Raw genomic sequence first — 15,587 nt, 5'->3', positions numbered from 1 at the left:
CTGCGCAAGGTTCAATTGTGTCGCACTTTTTTTGACAGATAGAGTGCTGGGGGCAAACAGTTTAGGCGTGATAGCAAAGCATCTCTTGTGTCCTGTATCCACAGGCCTAACCTATTTGCTTTGATCTGCCAATCCGAATTCCTTCATTTATATATTTCTTTTATTATTCAGCGTGTACGGCTTCGTGTGATTGCCATTTTCGTTCTCGCGCAAAAGGCAATTAATGGACATGTTTTGATACGCGCGAGCAACTATTCGATCATCGCCATTGCGCAATGTATTTCCGAGATATATTTCCAGGTCCGACGCATTTCCACGCTCTCCAACGCCAGGATCTGTGTAAAGGAGCGCGCAACATTGCTGAAAAAAAAGACAAAATGTCTTTTTACCACTAAACTTATATCCAGAAGCGCGATAACCACTCATAAAATGCATTCAAGTGCCCTCCGAATATATGAAGTTTGTGTGTTATTTCTCTTGCCCGTTTGCTCATCGTAAATTAAAGGTTTGCCCTTGCGGGTTTTAAAACCGCTATCAGCAGGTTCGATCAGTATTTTTCTTCGAAAAAAAAACTAAAAAATTAAAGGTAGCCTTTCGGTTGTCTTCAAATCATATTTTGTAACACGGTTACAGAGTACGATGGGCCGCCTTCCTCACACTTGCAGCGACAAAGGCTTCATAAGCGCAGCATCCAAGTCAATTCGTGTTGAACACGAGCCAATGTGCCATTTGACGAGGCCGGGCAGTGCTCCCCAACTCCGGAGCGCTGTGAACCCACGGCAATGATGCCCTCAGTGCATCCAGATAATTAAACAGCCAGAAAAGAAAACCATGATTCAACGGTTCTGACCGCCAAGCTACGGCTCTGTTTGCAAAAAGATTGAAAGCTAAAAACGAAGCATGAATCAACGCGCCTGATCGGTAAGGCAGGACCCACAGAGCTGCCGGAGGCCCGAATTCAAAAATGAGAAAGGCTACACAATCCCTCTCGCCCTCAAAAAAGCCGTCTGCTCGCGGCGCCCTCCCATTGGATGCCCGAGGGGCGCCGGCTCGCGCTGATTGGTTCCCGGGTCCCGGGAGCCTTGCGGACGCAAGCCCATCTTTTCGGAAAGGGGCAAACTCGCACTCGTGACCGAAGCGCGCGTTTGGCTTGTCAAACTGTTCCACGGGGCCGATCTTCGCAGGACAAGCTCGTTCGACAGCGGTTACACGGGCGCAACTGCACCACTGCTACAGCAGGTAAGGCTACGCCATGTTTTTCGCGTGCACTAACCACGCCAAATGGCTGAAACAAGTTTGGCGACGTTGAAAAAACTAGGGAACGCGGCGGCAGCGTCGTTGGCGTCGTCTGCTCCTCGCGTGCACATCCTTCACGTTCCTGCGCGCAGCAGACGAACTGGGCGGGAAATGCGAGATCAGATCGTCTGCGTCCGTGCTTAAAATATTTGTTTTGACCACAATTGAAACGCGATTCTCCGTTTTTATTGTTGCCAGTTGTCACTAATACGTTGTGCGGGTGTGAATCTGTTGCGATGGCGCCAGTGATCGATGAACTGGCAGATATTCATCTCTCTGTTGCGGAGGTATTCGTTATTTAGAAGCTTGTGCTGATACGGTTATATGCTTTAAATGTATGCGCTAGTTGTCGCGATTAACTGTTGTGTACTTCTTAGCGCGAGTGCATAAGCAATAAGGAGAGAATTTCCGAGTCGCGGTCGGAAGTTTGTCCTGATGATTATTCAAGATGATGTTCGATATCGGGACGCGTTACAGAAACACACCCTTCCAGGAAAAGAAGAATTTCATAAAGGCGGGTCAGAGTACATGAAAAAAAAAGGAAACTGCCGCATAACCTGCGTGCCTTCTAAAAAAATGAACGCAATATTCCCCAATGAGATCTGTGAAACATCTTAGAGGTGATTCAGGCAGCTTGGTTTCGAATTCAAAAAAGCTTTGATGATCTGGAATCGTTAATAGTGATAAAGACCTCCAGTGTAATCCCTGGGGTTAGAACTCTGCAGAAATAACCCGCGAGTATCAAGACATTCCGTTCTCAAACATTCCTAGAATCTGCGCCGGGGGGAGAACGCACATGCCACGCCCCTCCACCGTGTTCGCATTAAGCGGCATCCGCATATTGTGCAGAGCATTGAACTTTAATGCGGACGGCGATCAAATAAGACGTACAGGCCACCTTTAGTGACATCCGTTAGTGTCACAATGCTTCTGATAAAGCTAACGGAATGAGAAAATCAAAGCAAGAAACTATGCTCCGTACTCCCGCTGGTACGTTATTTTTGTCAAGCGGCTGCATTAAAGGAATTCCTTTATTGTGATGTCAAGCCCGTCAGCAATGCAGTCCGTCCGAGAACACCTGTACACTCATCTATACTCATTTCGAGTGAAGTCTATTTTTCGCATTGCATGAACCCAGCTTATCCTATTTTTCTTATTTCTTTCTTGAACATGAACTGACGTCTTTAAAACAAGGAATGCGCATTTCAAGTATTAATTGAAATACTGACTTTTGCTGATTTCCGACACGTAGTCTATCTTGAAATAGCTTTACAAACTCTGGACTGTTTTTCTCTACAAAGAGCCACGTGCAGTGTCTCATTCATTTTTTTTTTTCTTTTTCTCTAAAACGCACACTTTTCGACAGGTGGTTCGCACTGACCCTGAAAAGCGAGTTTTTACCCAGTTCTGAAGGCACTGTTGTGTAGTTCAGGGTTGAAAAAAAAAAAACGCCGTGAGGGTAGGCAGGTGACGGCGGCCGTAGCGGAGAGCGGTCATTCTCCGCGTCCAGCGAAATTCGCTACACCCGCACGAACGGGGGGGTGAGCGGGAAGGGGGGGGGGGGGGGTAGAAGAGAGTAGAGACGGGCGAACAACGGAGATGTCGTTTCCTCTCTTTTTAACCGTCAGCGCTTCACTCTCTCTGGTTCTTTGTGTGGTGGCTCCACCCTCGCGTAGCACTCCCCGGTCAGCATTGACCTTCAGAAAACGCGCGCAGCCCTGTGAGCCATCGGGTTGAAATGGGGGGGTTGCTTGACCGATCAACTGCCATCATGAGTGTCCTGGCGTCTGCTGCTGAGCGGGCAGAAATCGTCTGCCAAGGCGGCCGGGCTTACCTCGGCTTTGCTGATGGAGACATAGAGCCTGGGTAAGGCTTGGTCTGCGGAATGCGGCACAAAGTCAAAACGACAAATGGCAGGTGGCCCTTCTATGCTTCTTCCGACCCCGTATGTTTTTCTTGCATATTCTATGAACCCACGCGAGCAGCGCTTTACGTGGGCTTGCTGGTAGGCAGGCGAAGAGGGTTTCTCGCGAGTTTTATCCTTCAGTACGACCGAGTCTCGCTGACGAATATTATCTTCGGTGTTTGTGCTTCACAAGGGATTCGTCGCGAACCGATATTTGACAGCTAGTGTTGCCAGCAGAGCTTCGCAGTACCGTGCCCGAATGAGTGCTGCTTGCGCAGCGTTAATCACGGTGCGTCGGTCTGACTTCGCTGTGTTTCCCATAGCTCACTCCATATACTTTGCTCAGATGAGTCGCGGCGTTTCTGTGTAATCGACATACCAACATGCTAAACCAAATCTCCTCGGCTACACTCGCAACGAAAGTCTTCATGCAGGCCACTAAAAAAATACGCTGTTCTGATTGGTTCAAAAACATGAACAGAGACTGCAGCCAACAACCACGCCGCTTGCGGCGTGAAAGTGTCTCGTAACGAGAGTATGGTGAATTAAAAGGTTTCAAAGTGACCCCACTGACGTTCTCCAAGCTCCTGAGAACGTGTCGCAAGTCATGCACGCATTTTGTCTTGAGTTTCCTAAGCCGAAATATTAAAGAACTCTACTCCGTGAACGCCGCAAGCTGTGAGGAAATAGGCAGCCATCTTGGAAATGTCGGACGAAGCAGCTCGAATCGCTATGTCCTAAAGGCGTTCCGCAGACTTTAACAAGACGGTCTATGGACTGTGCAAACAATTTTTCGTGAGAGTGGCTCCGCTCTTGCGGCGTGCAACGCATACCACCTCGGCTGGCACGGACTCCAACCCTTTCCCATTGGTCCTTGCATAAAAACCCTACCGTGACAAACCGAGCAAGGCGTTTCGTGCCCTCGAAGGCAACCAAATCAGCTCCCGCATTGTGACAGCAGTAAAGCCGTGCATCTGCACAATGCTTTTTTTTATTTTTTACGACAAGCTCGAAAGAAATGGCGAGGTCACGCGAAGTTTGAGGGCCCCATCTAGTCTTTCTGACTGCTAGACTCTCGATCGCCCAGCCGATAAGGTTGGCAAAGCGAGATCTTATCGCACGTGTGTCCCCGCCGGTGGCTCGGGTGAGGCTGTGCCGTTTTGCCAATGAGCGCGATGAGGTCGCGAGCTCGGCACCAGTCCATGTTGACCGCATATCTACAGAAACGCAGTACATGTGGGCATGCATTGCCACCAGACCGCTGAAATTCATTCTGTGCCCGTTACTGCGGCGTACCTCAAAAACACTTTCTCGGCTTTGCTGAGTGGGATTCGCCGCGGTGGCTCAGTGGTTAGGGCGCTCGACTACTGATCCGAGTTCCCGGGTTCGAATCCGACCGCGGCGGCTGCGTCTTTATGGAGGAAAAACGCTAAGGCCCCCGTGTGCTAGCTGTGCGATGTCAGTGCACGTTAAAGATCCCCAGGTGGTAGAAATTATACCGGAGCCCTCCACTGCGGCACGTCTTCTTCCTTTCTTCTTTCACTCCCTCCTTTATCTCTTCCCTTCCGGCGCGGTTCAGGTGTCCAACGATATATGAGACAGATACTGCGTCATTTTCCTTTCCCCAAAAAACCAATATTATTATTATTATATTAATTATTATTATTATTATTATTATTATTATTGCTGAGTGGATATTACGAAAATTCAATATTAGTTGTCAAAAGAAATGTTGACTTCACTGCAGGCACTATTCCGCGCTCGTGCGCAGCTTGTCTCACCTCAACGTAAGCGGTGACATCGAGTCGCCAACAGTAAAGCGCTGTAAAGTTAACTTTGTAAGAAGTAACGGACAGAATAGTAGCCTTGACACGAAGCGAGCGGTGATAGAAGAAATTATGAGAGCAAAAAAAAAAAAAAACCTCGCTACTAAAGACAGGCTACCTGCTGCTTCCTGTAACGGTAGCATAACACTCGCTGTAATGGGCGGGAAGTATGCGGCTGCCATCTTCTGGCCACCTCGGTGCACACTCATATTAGCGGCAATTACTGCGGCGGCCTTGAAATCGGCAAGTCACGCAACGGGACCGACAAAAACGCTACCTACGACCTTCGGGGCGCTTCGAAAACAAAACGCCTCAGGACAGGAGACCGCGCGGGCGATTTACTGAAACTCCGCTTATAGCGTACCATAGCAAACTTTCCCGTTTGTAATGACAGTCTGTATTAGAGACAAGGAGAGAGATGTGTGCGGCCGGGCTGTAGTGCTCTTTGCGCCGTCCCGTGTGTCTTTCTGACTTGTTTCGATTTACATTATGGGTCACTACTGGAACTCCGAGCCGCTTTATATAAAGCCGCCTCACCTACTAAATACCGTAATAACGCGGATGTAGTCATGAGGCAATTACCCCCACCCCTCCCCCCATACTATTGACAAACATACTTCGCAAGAATGAAGCCATGAATCTAAGGAATGCGTTTATTGTAAGCAGCGCCACTACCCTCACCCCCAGCACCTTTCTTTCCACTTAATTAGTGAAATCTAGAGTTAATAACAAAAAGTAACAAGGGGTTGCTTATAAATAGAAACTTTCGGAGACTTTATACGGATTGACATGTACCATTGTGCACTGCCATCTCAGGCGGATCCTAATACAAGTCTGGTTACACTCCTGAAAGACAAAGCCCTCTACACACAGCTTTACAATAGGCCTATCGTTTGCCAGCCATGGCCGCCCTATTAAGCGGAAGCTCGCTGTGACTAAAACCGAATAGACGCACACCGTCCGGGGATCCTCATTCCACTATATCCGGAGCGCAATTTTTGCTGAACCGGCGCGCCTTGTTTTGTTTGAAACCACGCCTGGTGTGCGCACGGTACCAAGAGAGAGGAGGGGGGGGGGGGGGATAGAGTGATGCCAATTGCGCTACCTGTGTTGTTTTGGTTGGGAGGTGTGCTAAGTGCGCCTGTATTAGCGCGAGCATGTTCGAAAATAAATCAAGGCTCTTCACATTCCTGCTGCGAAGGATGGGTGGGCGCTGGCGAGAAAGACAGGGGGGGGGGGGGGGGGGGGGAGACAGGGAGGTGGTGTCAAAAGTTCCGCGAAAACCGCGTGGGTCCCACGCGTTTGCAGGAGCTCTAGTCACGTTTCATTGTTTTTGTTTCTGTTCCGTTTTATTTCTGACGCGGAGCCCTAATTCTTGTTTCGGTATCTTTCTATATTCCCCTCTGCCTACACTTTATTTCTGAGAGAACGGCTCGCTACGTGGCAGAAGTTCTTGTTTATTTGATTTTTAGAACGGAATTTACGCATTAACGGTTTCCCGTCTATGCTGTTAGGAAAGAGGCGCCAGCGGGCTCTTCCAGAGAAAGTGGGCCGCGGTTGTTTAGTACTGCTTCTCTCCGCAACCCCGCGTGTCGCTGTAGTCTGCGCACATTCGCGCTGTCAAGTCAAACAGGAGCGGCGTAATAAACAGGCAGCTGTTCTTGGCTTTCCCGATCGTAGCCCTCTCAATACGAGTTCGCAGAACAGAAAGGAAGAAGCCCCCGTGTACTGTATATAATTTCGTTATAACCGGAGCTTCGGTGTAGCGATGCTGTCGCGCACGTGCTTGTAGCTTTCGCGAAGAACAGCACTGGTTGTGTGACAACGTAACGCTGTACGTACGCAAAGGTAGCAGACATGCTAAATAGAAAGGGAAAGAAGTGCTTAGCTCGCATTCAACAACCGAACTTATTTTTAATCCTGCATGAAACTAGAAACTTGCTCTAAAAGGGCTATGGTTCTCAGCAAAACCTAATAAAAAAAACCATTAATCTTCTCGCTCAAACTTTGGAAATCGTTGAGGAGCATGCTAATTAAGCGTATTCTGTCAATCGGTTGATAATAATATAATAATTGGTTTTTTAGGGAAAGGAAATGGCGCAGTATCTGTCTCATATATCTTTGGACACCTGAACCGCGCCGTAAGGGAAGGGATAAGAGAGGGAGCGAAAGAGAAAGGAAGAATAGGTGCCGTAGTGCAGGGCTCCGGAATAATTTGGACCACCTGGGATCTTTAACGTGCACTGACAATCGCACAGCACACGGGCGCCTTAGCGTTTTTCCTCCATAAAAACGCAGCCGCCGCGGTCGGGTTCGAACCCGGGAACTCCGGATCAGTAACATCGGTTGAATGCAAGAAGAGAATTTTGGAAACATCTAGAAAGATCTTAGAATAATCCACGCACCCATCGAAACACAAACTGCTTTCAATCGCAGAAACGGATGTCTGTTGCCAACACAGGCACAGGCCGTGGGCCGAAAGGATCTGCTTCAGCTGCCTATTACTGCATGGATTGGGTATGTTTTGTGCACGAGCCGCCGCGGTGGCTCAGTGGTTATGGCACTCGGCTGCTGGCCCGAAAGACGCGAGTTCGATCCGGCCGCGGCGGTCGAGTTTCGATGGAGGCGAAATTCAAGAGGGCCGTGTGCTGTGCGATGTCAGTGCACGTTAAAGAACCCCAGGTGGTCGAAGTTTCCGAGCCCTCCACTACGGCGTCTCTCATAGCCTGAGTCGCTTTGGGGCGTTAAGCACCCATAAATCAAATATCAACTCTTGTTTTGTGCACGAGCAGCAGGCGCTCCTCTCTTTCGTCACTTCCGTGCGAAATTGTGTGCGTGCCACGGGCCTTCATACTGAAGCAATAATAGGAAAAGAAATATGCAGGATGCTTTGCATCCCTTTTACCGATGCGCATGCTTTTGAGGCGTTCACCCCAGTTGAAGGTGGTGCGCCTGGCTGTCGAATGTCACCGCGTTTGCGGCACTGACATATCCTGCTCTGGCCTGCCTTGTGGGCGTGTCTAGAGGAAGGTTGCGTCACTACAAGGCCGGCCGAGCTTCGACACATCTCGCGGCGTCTTGCGGGGAGGCGTTTGGAGATGCATCCGCTGTACGTCATCAGTGAGGCACTGAGTACATGTAGGTGCAGGCGCGATCGAAACTGCCTGCAAGGCGCTTACGCTGGTCCAACCGTTGCGTTGATCGAGGTACCCCCCCCCCCCCACCCCAACGCACACACGCACACTTACACGCACACGCATTGCCCGTAGAAAATTTTCCGCTTGAGGCTACGAATTGGGAAATTTTAAAATTCGTTTGCACAGTAACAAAACCTCGCCCCGCTGCGAAATTTAGCACAGAGACCAGAAAACTGCGGAGAGCGTACCGTGAAAGTTTTGGTATACAATCAGAGCAAGTAGAAAAATAAATATCCGGGGTTTTGTTGAAAGCAGCTTGCTATGGTCAGCGCACCTCACCTGTTTCTTGACGCTCGGCATTGCTACCGCTTATAACGCCTAATACATCATCTAATGACTTCGAACTACATTGCCTGACATCGCGAACGATATCAAGGTGTGATATGAAGGCAATGGTATCGAAACTAATATCGCGCTGGCTGTTGCCAGCTTCAAGGAGAGCGCTGCCTTCTGACCTGATCCCCTGCCACACACTGCATTTGTTTCAGGTTACACTGAGCGCGAGCTTACGGCAGCAGGCATTTGTCGCAGTCACATCAGAGGTGCTGCGCACAAACTTCGATGTAAGCGATGTTTCGCTATATTGAGTTCTCTGGAAGCCGCACACCAGTCGGGAGCGTTTACTGTAGCTGTCATCGGCGCCCTGGCACTACTAACTTTTGCCGTGAGTGGAGCGTGTGTGTCAAAACTGCCTAATACTCCCATGAGCGCAAACTGAAATCGCGAAAGCTACTAGAAGAAGCCGTGAAGAAAGTGAAACTATAGGAGGCCGTCCTTTCTTTTTCTTGTTCAGGTATCACTTCCTTATTGTCACCTGTGTCTCTATGAGCAGTTGCAGCAACTTCGTAGGTCATTCATTATCATCAGCTGACTACGCTCACTACAGGGCTAAGGACTCTCCCATATATCTCTAATTAACCCTGTCCTGGTACTTAATGCAAGCGAAATAAAATCGGCGAATGTGAACAAGCTGCTGGCCAATGCAATAACAACTACTTATCGTCGGAAACGGGAAAGGGAAAATCCCGTCTGATGCATATCATCCACTAAGCGTTTCTGTACGCAGCGAACGTATTAAGCCCCACCTATAGGCGTCTTCACACGCCCCTACCCTTATTACCTGATCCGAATATACATGAAGACGGCTGGCGCCGCTAAAGCTTCGAATCTTCGACCGTTCATTTGGATCGTTCCGTTTATGTCAGTCCATGTGGCGCCCCCTGCGGAGTGATGAGCGATTCAAGAAATAAATAAAATTAAGTTTGCGCAAATGCGGGGCAGTTTCCGGGGGTGCAACGTTCGTGACTGTGCCGATGCGGGCGCCACCTTTCCTATTCTACACACGCTACCTAATAATCCGCATCGCTCTACTCTCCACCTCCTCTACTAAGTTGTGCTTCCACACAGATGGTTTCTAAGCCGGCAGCCTGCCACAACAATACGAACTCCACACACGCAGCGCGTTCGAGGTCGCTGACTACACACACGTAGCAGGGACGCAGTTGTGCGCGGTCTTCCGAAGGGAAGGAAAAGGGGGGGGGGGGGGGGGGGGGGGGTTGTGTTTATCGCGTAACGCATCGTGTGGGAACGGCTTCTACTGCGCGCGCTCCCCTCCGGTTCCGTCTGCGCCGGTTTGCGCAGTACAACCTGGGTGTCTTTTTTTTTTTTTTCTCGCAGAAGATAAGAAAGGAATGGAGATAAGATGGCGAGCACTTTTTCATTGGAAATGGGAGGAGAAATTAGCCGGCTTGTAGTACACGTCGCCGACGTTCTGTGGGTGTCCCCTCAAAAAAAAAAAAAGAAACTCGACGGCTCGGAGAGAGGAGGAAAGCAGCAGTTTCTTTTTGTGTGTGTGTGGTGTGTGTGGGGGGGGGGGGGGGAGGGCTTGGACGGCAGGAAGAGCAACACCCTCCCAATCTGGAAGAGCTTTAAACGTCGATGGCTTCTTGACAAAGAGGGGCTTGAGGTTAGGGGGAGGAGAGTCGTTCAGGCGGCCTTGTAGACGTTCGGAGATGTTCTTTTGATTGCACGGTTTCCTGCCCAGCATGTGATGGGCTCTCCTTTGTGGGGGGAGTGCCGTGAAATAGTGAACTCGCATAACGCTGAGCGAACTAGGCAGAATAACAACGTTCAGGTTAACGCTCACTTCCTGAGTTAAGATGCCGGTGGAGCAATCTTCAAAAGCCTAACGCAACTTTGTTCCCTGGAACAAACCAGCCATTATTTTCCAGTGAATAGAAAGAATTACGTTGTGGTTTGGGCACACTAACAATCAAAGACGAACATAGTTGAAGCTTAGGGAAGTGCCTTCGGCACTTGGTTAACATTTGGCATGCAGATGGTAGCTACGGCAGTCGTATTTCTATCGATGTGAAATTTGAAAACGCGTGTGTGCTATGATTTCGGAGTTCGTTCATAAACCCCGCAGGTGATCGAAATTAATTCAAAGCGTTCCACAGTCCGATCTGCCTTATTGGGCACCGGGTTGCTTTTGCAATTAAAAACTCGCTAACAATAACGCGGATGCAAGTACACCTGTTCACTACGTCGGTGATACGCAGAAATCAGTATTTGAAAAAAGCGGCATGTTTTGTTTTTTTTTGTCAACATTCTTAAAGTTAATAGAAGTTACACTTGTTCACGCTCGATTCAAGACATTGAGTAAGCGTGTTTGGAAAGGCCTAGCCGGTGGGGCCGTACTTCACTTAGAATAAATCATGAGCAATGGAGGTGTCGGGACAAAGTAACAGGGTCTCCTGAGCACAGATTTGTTTACTCTGCATTTTTGCACCTCACGCAGGTTATTCAGAGCCGCCTCCGTACTTTCGCGGTCCGTAGTTTTGGGAAGAGCGGAACGTATACAGACCTTTGCATAATTCAAGCATGCCAATCTAAATACGAGCTGCTTGGACTGTCACCATGCAAAGTGCTTCCCACACACGAGCACAACAAACAGCCCAGATGTCAACACGACACGCGAGCGGAGCGCTCTATCGATCGACACAAAGGTCTAATATACCTCGTTCATACAACTTTACGTAGTTAGCAACATCGCAAGTAGACTACGCTCGGAATATTTTTACACCCTCAGAGGTTGTAGAAAGTGTCCCAGAGTGCCTCAAGTCTTACACCCTTTAGAGCGTTCCAAAACACCTTAATGAACACCCAACAATATAAGGGTGTTAACGAACACCCTTAGAGGTGTAAAACGTGGGTCCCAGAGTGTATCAAGGCTTACACCATGTAGGGCGTTCACAAACACCTTTATGAACACTTTAGCACCATAAGGGCGTTAACGAACACCCTGAGACAAGCGCGTCACACCTTCAAGGGTATAAAAACCACCTGCAGTCGTCACGCCTTACGCATATGTGCTTACCCATGCAACACATCGTCGGCAGTTCCGTCGTCGACAAAAGGCACAACGAGCAGCAGCGTCCTCGTATAATCACCGCCAGAGGGAGGGAGAGAGAGCAAGCTACACCACGGCGCTCGCTATCAAGCGTAAAACTCGTTTCGCGCGTACACACATACGGGTGCGCACAGTGCTTGCCGCTTCTTTATTCCTTTTCTTTTTCCTTGGACGAGTATTTAGAAGATGCTGCCGTTCCTTTTCCGTGCCAGCTACTGTTCCTTCTTTTACGATCGCGTCGCACGCAGAGTAGCGCCGGAGGGCTTCGCGCTGTCCGGACAGCAGGGCTTGCGTGTTGTTGCAGTGTAACGTACTACATACTTCATGGACTGGCAGTATACGTATAATGCCCTAGGGGTGAAGGTAGTAAGGGGAAGGGAATGGTTTCGAGTGTTCGTGCGGGCAGCCGCGTAAAAGATGGGCACTAAGCGGCACTGCAATTACACGCAACAGGCCCAGTTTATGGCCTGTAAGAAAATAGCAATAAAAAAAGCGGGTAGAAGCTCAGGGGCACGTCGTCCAGCACTAGTAGCATTTGTCTTTCTCTTTTATTGATTCTCGTCCGGAAACTGGTCTCGGCGTCGCAGCAGCTCAAGGCAGCAGGCTCGCATGGGAAACGGGTGCACCGGATTTGCTGCCTCTCTGTCAAGCGACTTTATCCCACGCTTCTTATTTCGCTGTGTTTTTTTCTCCTTTTTATTTCTGTGGTTCTACGAGGCTCTCTTCTTAGTCTATTTTCCTTCTCACGTCGCACATTTCGTGACACTGTGACACGTGCTTATTGCCTCGCGATAGCCTGGAGGGGCAACGGCTCGTCACGTTGTATTCCCGGAAGCATGAAAGAACGGGCACAACGGAGGGTGTGTCATTGGCTGAGAGCGTGGCGCTCAGTGGGGTGGAACAGGTGCCGAAACACCTGTGCTAGCGTCATATATGCGTCGATGAGGCGTCATAGCGTCGTGTTTTGTACTACAGTTGAATCCCGGCACAACGAATTCCACTTCAACGAAATTTTCGCCACAACGAAGTATTTTTCATTCCCCGCGAAATCCCCATAAGAAGGAATGTATTAAAATTTCCTCGAAAACGAATAACTTTGCGAGCACTCATTCGCTTTCTACGGATTTTTCGGGGAGCCTTCACCGGTCAGTGGCCCGCCTTTCTTCAAAGTTGGGTGTTGTACGAGATTATTCCCTGCTAAAGCAGTGGCTTTGGAGCAGCTAAATAATGCACGGAATGTATGTTTAATACACATTCATGTATTCTTTATTAAAAATTTGGTTGGGAGTCGTTTATTCCTCATAGGGAAGCAGCGAGGGGATTTGTTGGCGCGTGCGGAGGCCGCCAGCCGTACGAGGGAGGGCGGAAGACGAATCCAACTCTAGTCGCCAGCCTGGCAGTGAAACGCAAGCAGGCCAAACTCACAGATTTTCTGGCAATAACACTGCCTTTGCTGGAGTTATTGCCTTGCATTTTTTGGTTAAATTTCTCGACAGCGAAATTTCGACAACGAAATTTCTCGAGCGTCCCGTCGATTTCGTCGCGGGATTCAACTGTAAGGTAATATATAGGAGGCTCCTCGGCAAAATTGAAAGGCGGGCCAAGACGTTCGAACTGTTTCAAAAATATACACCGAAGCAAGAGAAAGGTACCAGAGCAGCGAAGGCGTACGTAATTAGGGAAGAAAAGGAATATATTAGGCTAGAAAAGAAAAAAAAATCAGGAACATCCTAATTCCGTTATATGCTGCCAATGCGATAGCATTTAGCAGCTGTTGATGCATTTATCGCAGGTGGCGTCGCTTTTGGTTTGGTGTCGTCACTTCCCTTCAGTCAATCAGCCAGTAGGAATGCTCTGGTCTGGTGACGTCACTTCCTAGCAGCCAATAGTTCGCTGTGGTCAGGTGACGTCACTTTCCTCCATCCAGTCAGCCAATGGGAATGCTCTGGTCTGGTGACGTCACTTCCTAGCAGCCAATAGTACGCTGTGGTCAGGTGACGTCACTTTCCTCCATCCAGTCAGCCAATGGGAATGCTCTGGTCTGGTGACGTCACTTCCTAGCAGCCAATAGTTACGCTGTGGTCAGGTGACGTCACTTTCCTCCATCCAGTCAGCCAATGGGAATGCTCTGGCTGGTGACGTCACTTCCTAGCAGCCAATAGTTACGCTGTGGTCAGGTGACGTCACTTTCCTCCATCCAGTCAGCCAATGGGAATGCTCTGGTCTGGTGACGTCACTTCCTAGCAGCCAATAGTTACGCTGTGGTCAGGTGACGTCACTTTCCTCCATCCAGTCAGCCAATGGGAATGCTCTGGTCTGGTGACGTCACTTCCTAGCAGCCATAGTTACGCTGTGGTCAGGTGACGTCACTTTCCTCCATCCAGTCAGCCAATGGGAATGCTCTGGTCTGGTGACGTCACTTCCTAGCAGCCAATAGTTACGCTGTGGTCAGGTGACGTCACTTTCCTCCATCCAGTCAGCCAATGGGAATGCTCTGGTCTGGTGACGTCACTTCCTAGCAGCCAATAGTTACGCTGTGGTCAGGTGACGTCACTTTCCTCCATCCAGTCAGCCAATGGGAATGCTCTGGTCTGGTGACGTCACTTCCTAGCAGCCAATAGTTACGCTGTGGTCAGGTGACGTCACTTTCCTCCATCCAGTCAGCCAATGGGAATGCTCTGGTCTGGTGACGTCACTTCCCTTCAGACGATCAGCGAAGCTTCTGACGACACATTTTATCCTCGATGAGGCTTCTAATGCCACCGCGTTTAAAATATATATATTTATATATATTATATATATATATATATATACGGGTTATTCGGCGCATCAGGCTAAATTTATGGATCCTGTACTTTTATAAAAGCGTATGGTAGAAACAGCGGCAAGACTAGTAACATTTTGTCTCATCTAAATAAAAAAAATCGTGTGCGTTGAAAACAGATTCGTGTTAGCTCGCGTGTTTGCAGACTCATGCTTCCTGCTCATTTGTCAACTTTCTTGTGCATTATTATAATGTCCTTTGCTCGTCTCACGTTCGAGTTCGCTTTAAACATTGCTCAGTCGTTTTTTTAACGCCGGTGTGAACAGCAGGGCCACGACTAGTAGGCCGCTAAAGCACTGCTTCAAGAAAGCCCCTACGATCGAGGCGCACATCCTGCCCGCATCCAAAAAAGCCAAAGCCACCCGTCTGTGGCTCCCATTCGAGAGAGATAGGCACAAACCTACGCTCGGACGACGACGACAGACGAGGCGGAAAACTGTTTCCCAACGGCCGTATTATGCGGCGTCAGTTAAAAGCCAAGACCCCCCCACTTCCTACACCCTGGTGTTCGGCGACTCACAACCTAGCCACGAAAAAGAAGAAACACCCGAAGTCGTGAGATGCGACGCGGGCCAGATCCGTCTCCATTATGGCGCGAAAAATCCACTCCAGCCCAGCCAGGCGCGCTATATAGAGATAAAGAAGCGCGCATCCCACAACCGGCCGTGCTAGCCTGTCTGCCCTGCCTGCCTGCTCGGCAGTACGATGGTCTGCCCGCACTGTGTTGATGCTTTTCTGGTTCTTCACTTGGTCCGTTTCTCGTTGCCCTGCTCGGTGACCGAAACACTGTCTGCCCCCGAGGGTCTTCGCTCATGGAGCCCGACTGCCGCCGCTCCGGCCTTCCACGCTCCATTGGCTAAACGTCGCTGTCTGTTGGACCGTGGGTGTGTTTGTGTATACTGCGCTCTTCGTACGCGGCCCTTTGCGACCGGTGACATTTTTGCAACCCACCCCCGGAAGCGCCTGGCTAAACTCGCTGACGGTTTTTGTCGACTTGCGCGGCCGGGGCGTCGTCGGTTAATTGCCTGGAAGGCTCCTAATAGATGGCAGTATTGAGCTCGTTTATTATCTGCTTAACCGCATCGGGATGTGGGCCTCGGTGGATAGGTTTTCTTGATAAGCATCT

General features: G+C 49.5%; 1 protein-coding gene across 1 annotated transcript in view; it reads left to right on the top strand.

The window, feature by feature from the left end:
* Nucleotides 1–1,107: 1,107 nt before the first annotated feature.
* LOC144108839 (uncharacterized) overlaps nt 1,108–15,587 on the top strand; it is a 91,801-nt gene continuing 77,321 nt past the window's right edge. The window contains exon 1 of the mRNA XM_077642030.1: nt 1,108–1,239. The gene's annotated coding sequence lies outside the window, so the exon portion shown is untranslated. The remainder of the gene's footprint in view (nt 1,240–15,587) is intronic.

Source organism: Amblyomma americanum, chromosome 10, assembly GCF_052857255.1.
Source record: "Amblyomma americanum isolate KBUSLIRL-KWMA chromosome 10, ASM5285725v1, whole genome shotgun sequence".
Taxonomy (NCBI): domain Eukaryota; kingdom Metazoa; phylum Arthropoda; class Arachnida; order Ixodida; family Ixodidae; genus Amblyomma; species Amblyomma americanum.
This window is presented reverse-complemented; position numbering and strand designations above follow the sequence as displayed.